The sequence below is a fragment of the Oncorhynchus tshawytscha genome, linkage group LG31, assembly GCF_018296145.1.
Source record: "Oncorhynchus tshawytscha isolate Ot180627B linkage group LG31, Otsh_v2.0, whole genome shotgun sequence".
Taxonomy (NCBI): domain Eukaryota; kingdom Metazoa; phylum Chordata; class Actinopteri; order Salmoniformes; family Salmonidae; genus Oncorhynchus; species Oncorhynchus tshawytscha.
Window position 1 is genome coordinate 35,329,787 of NC_056459.1, and position 5,213 is coordinate 35,334,999.

Sequence of the window (5,213 nt, forward strand, 5' to 3'; positions counted from 1 at the left end):
GTCTGTCTGTCTGTCTGTCTATTCTCATTCTCATCCAAGTAACTGCACTCCAGTGTAACACTGTTGCTCTACACTACACAGTGTAGCACTACTCAGTCAATAGAGGAATCCAGATAGCTGACAGAGCGTGTAAAGCACACACACACACACACACACACACACACACACACACACACACACACACACACACACACACACACACACACACACACACACACACACAGATACAGCCACGGACACCAGCGCTCAACTGTCTCTCACACACCCGTGATCACAAACAGTTTTCCTCACTCTCCATTTAAAATATACAAACTCTCTCCTACTCACATTGCGAGCCATGCATCTTCTCCTCTCCCCTTCGGTGCCACCCTCTCTCTCTCTCTCTCTCTCTCTCTCTCACTGTCTCTGTCTCTCTGTCTCTCTGTCTCTCTGTCTCTCTCTCTCTCTCTCTCTCTCTCTCTCTCTCTCTCTCTCTCTCTCTCTCTCTCTCTTTTCTCCTCCCTCTCTCTGTCTCTGTCTCTGTCTCTCTCTCTCTCCTCCCTCTCTCTGTTTCTCTGTTTCTCTGTCTCTCTGTCTCTCTCTCTCTCTCTCTTTCTCCGTCTCTCTTTCTCCTCCCTCTCTCTGTCTCTCTCTCTCCTCCCTCTCTATGTTTCTCTGTCTCTCTGTCTCTCTGTCTCACTGTCTCTCTCTATCTCTCTCTCTCTCTCTGTCTCTCTCTTTCTCTCTCCCTGTGTGCAGGCTGCAGTATTCTGTGTGTTTAGCACTGTGAGAGTGACTGAGGATCCATGCACTGTGCTGGCTGTCTGTCCCTCCCTCTGTGGGCTAGCCTCTCCTCCCACTTCCCACAGTGCTGTTAACATTAGCCTCAGAGCTAGCTCTTTTTGCCTCTGCTCCCATTACAAATCCACAGTACTAGCACAAGCCTCAGAGCTAGCTCTGTTATCCTCTCTTCCCATAGGATTAGCATTAGTGGAGTGCTAGCTCTATTGGCCTACATGCATTTACAAGTTAGGGAGAAGACGGGGATGGGGAGGAGAGAAGAGGCTGGAGAGGTGAAGGGGAGGGGAGGAGAGAAGAGGCTGGAGAGGTGAAGGGGAGGGGAGGAGAGAAGAGGCTGGAGAGGTGAAGGGCAGGGGAGGAGAGAAGAGGCTGGAGAAGTGAAGGGCAGGGGAGGAGAGAGGCTGGGGTGAAGAGGCTAGAGGTGAGGTGAAGGGCAGGGGGGGAGGGGAGAGAAGAGGCTGGAGAGGTGAAGGGGAGGGGAGGAGAGAAGAGGCTGGAGAGGTGAAGGGGAGGGGAGGAGAGAAGAGGCTGGAGAGGTGAAGGGCAGGGGAGGAGAGAAGAGGCTGGAGGGTGAAGGGGGGGGAGGAGAGAAGAGGCTGGAGAGGTGAAGGGCAGGGGAGGAGAGAAGAGGCTGGAGAGGTGAAGGGCAGGGGAGGAGGCTGGAGAAGGGGAAGAGGCTGGAGAGGTGAAGGGCAGGGGAGGAGAGAAGAGGCTGGAGAGGTGAAGGGCAGGGGAGGAGAGAAGAGGCTGGAGAGGTGAAGGGCAGGGGAGGAGAGAAGAGGCTGGAGAGGTGAAGGGCAGGGCTGGAGAGAAGAGGCTGGAGAGGTGAAGGGCAGGGGAGGAGAGAAGAGGCTGGAGGGTGAAGGGCAGGGGAGGAGAGAAGAGGCTGGAGAAAGAGGCTGGAGAGGTGAAGGGCAGGGGAGGAGAAGAGGCTGGAGAGGTGAAGGGCAGGGGAGGAGAGAAGAGGCTGGAGAAGGCTGGGGGGAGAGAAGAGGCTGAAGGGCAGGGGAGGAGAGAAGAGGCTGGAGAAGTGAAGGGCAGGGGAGGAGAGAAGAGGGTGAAGGGCTGGGGAGAGAAGAGGCTGGGGGTGATGGGGAGGAAAGAAGGATTAGAGTTAGGGCAGGGGAGGTGAATGGGAGGACAGCAGGGTTAGAGTTAGGAGAGGTGAATGGGAGGACAGCAGGATTAGAGTTAGGAGAGGTGAATGGGAGGACAGCAGGGTTAGAGTTAGGAGAGGTGAATGGGAGGACATCAGGGTTAGAGTTAGGAGAGGTGAATGGGAGGACAGCAGGGTTAGAGTTAGGAGAGGTGAATGGGAGGACAGCAGGGTTAGAGTTAGGAGAGGTGAATGGGAGGACAGCAGGGTTAGAGTTAGGAGAGGTGAATGGGAGGACAGCAGGTTAGAGTTAGGAGAGGTGAATGGGAGGACAGGAGGAGAATGGTTAGGGAGAGGATGGATCCAGGAAGTGGAGAATAGTCAGCAATCAGATGGACATTACAATCTAGCTACTTCAGGGATTTGAACGACTGATATTCTATAACATGGATATTACGTCTTGTACTCTAACGTCGTCAGTAAAATAATGATTTCATCTGTAGCACATTGAAAAGCCCTAAGGTGTTACCTAAGAAGTAACAGTGACATACAGTCTCCGCAGACTGCTCCGTCATCTCTTTGGCAGGTCCAAGCCATTAGCTGTCAGGAGTCCAGGCTCAGGCGGGTTCCTAATTTAGCTCGCTGACAGGCCACCTAATTACGGGTCCAGCGGGATTGTAATAATTACATTCTGGAACATAAAGGTTAGAATCCTTGGACCAACCACTTCCTGGTTTTAATCATGTCTTATGCAAATGTGGTGTCAGAAATAAAGAGAGAACCGTAACTAACTGTAACATAGATACATGGTTTATTAACAAAACATGAAACAGGAAATACCTGATCACAGAAAAAATACATTTAAAGGATTTTAAAGCATATGTAAAGGATTTTTAAAATGTATGTCTGGCTCCTAAAACAGATCCCCTATTCCCTATATAGAGCACTACCATTGACAGTTGTCATTGAGTCATGTTATTTGACATGGTTTAAACACTTCTTATGGCTGGGGGGCAGTTTTAATTTTTTATTTTTTATTTTACCTTTATTTAACCAGGCAAGTCAGTTAAGAACACATTCTTATTTTCAATGACGGCCTGGGAACAGTGGGTTAACTGCCTGTTCAGGGGCAGAACGACAGCTCGGGGGTTTGAACTTGCAACCTTCCGGTTACTAGTCCAACGCTCTAACAACTAGGCTACCCTGCCGCCCCAGTATTGAGTAGCTTGGATGAATAAGGTGCCCAAAGTAAACGGCCTGCTCCTCAGTCTCAGTTGCTAATATATGCATATTATTACCAGTATTGGATAGAAAACACTCTGAAATTTCTAAAACTGTTTTATGATGTCTGTGAGTATAACAGGACTCATATGGCAGGCAAAAATCTGAGGAGAAATCAAAACAGGAAGTGAGAAATCTGAGGTTGGTATGTATGTATGTAATGTAACACAGTTCCTATTGAAATCCCATTGAGAAATGAATGAAGATTCACTTCCTAGGATTCCACTAGATGTCTATAGAAATTTTAATGAGGCTTCTACTGTGTTGTGGGACTGAATGACAGCCGAATTAATCAGGTGTCTGGCAGTCAGCCATTTTCTGGTCATGCGCATTTCACATGATAGCAATCTGCGTTCCATGGCTCCTGAAGACACAAAGGAATTCTCCTGTTGGAACTTTATTGAAGATTTATGATAAGAACATCCTAATGATTGATTCTGTACTTAGTTTGAAATGTTTCTTCGACCTGTAATATAACTTTTTAAAGTTTTTGTCCGACGTAACACTGACCAGAACGAGCGTTTGGATATGTATACCAAACGCGCAAACAAAAGTAGCTAATTGGACATAAATAACGGACATTATCGAACAAATCAAGCATTTATTGTGGACCGGGGATTCCTTGGAGTGCATTCTGATGAAGATCATCAAAGGTAAGGGAATATTTAGCATGTAATTTAGGGTTGATGTTGACGACAACATGGCGGCAAATTAGACTTGATTGTTCTGAGCGCCGTCTCAGATTATTGCATGGTTTGCTTTTTCCGTAAAGTTTTTTTGAAATCTGACACAGCGGTTGCATTAAGGAGAGGAACATCTATAATTCCATGTGTATAACTTGTATGATCATCTACATTTATGATGAGTATTTCTGTTGAATCGATGTGGCAACATCACTGGATGTTTTTGGAAATAGTGAATGTAACGCGTCAATGTAAACTCAGAGTTTTGGATATAAATATGAACTTTATCAAACAAAACATACATGTATTGTGTAACATGAAGTCCTATGAGTGTCATCTGATGAAGATCATCAAAGGTTAGTGATTAATTTTATCTATATTTGTGCATTTTGTGACTCCTCTCTTTGGCAGGGAAAATGGCTGTGTTTTTCTGTGGCTTGGCTCTGACCTAACATAATCGTTTGTGGTGCTTTCACTGTAAAGCCTATTTGAAATCGGACTCTGGTGGGATTAACAACAAGATTACCTTTAAAACGATATAAAATACATGTATGTTTGAGGAATTTTAATGATGAGATTTCTGTTGTTTTGAATTTGGCGCCCTGCACTTTCACTGGCTGTTGTCATATCATCCCGTTAACGGGATTGCAGCCCAAAGAGGTTTTAAATACCTACGGCAAGTCTCATACATGATAATATACTTCATCAACGGTATCAAAATGCTATATCCCCACATGTAAACACAGTGACGTCTCCCAGATAGTAAAATAAGCTCATCTTGATTTATGTTTCAAAAATCTCTATATATTGACAACGCTTTTGGCTTTTGCACTTTCTGAAAAGTCCTCCTTGACCTTCTCTGTGTGCAATAACATCTCATCGTTTCCATTCGACATAGTATGGATGAAGGCCTTTTTTTGATGCGTTAATTCTTCATGGTTACAGGGTCAGTTCTGTATGGTTTCAGGGTCAGTTCTGTATGGTTTCAGGGTCAGTTCAGGTTACAGGGTCACTTCTGCATGGTTACAGGGTCAGATCTGTATGGTTACAGGGTCAGTTCAGGTTACAGGGTCAGTTCAGGTTACAGGGTCAGTTCTGTATGGTTACAGGGTCAGTTCTGCATGGTTACAGGGTCAGTTCTGTATGGTTACAGGGTCAGGTCTGTATGGTTACAGGGTCAGATCTGCATGGTTACAGGGTCAGGTCTGTATGGTTACAGGGTCAGTTCTGTATGGTTACAGGGTCAGGTCTGTATGGTTACAGGGTCAGATCTGCATGGTTACAGGGTCAGGTCTGTATGGTTACAGGGTCAGGTCTGTATGGTTACAGGGTCAGTTCTGTATGGTTACAGGGTCAGTTCTGTATGGTTACAG

The 5,213-nt window shown here is 46.2% G+C and overlaps 1 protein-coding gene across 1 annotated transcript in view; it reads right to left on the bottom strand.

Moving 5' to 3' along the window:
• Nucleotides 1–390, bottom strand: part of LOC112267218 (uncharacterized protein KIAA1522 homolog) — an 89,247-nt gene extending 88,857 nt beyond the window's left edge. Inside the window, exon 1 of the mRNA XM_042310161.1 lies at nucleotides 328–390. The gene's annotated coding sequence lies outside the window, so the exon portion shown is untranslated. The remainder of the gene's footprint in view (nucleotides 1–327) is intronic.
• Nucleotides 391–5,213: the final 4,823 nt, after the last annotated feature.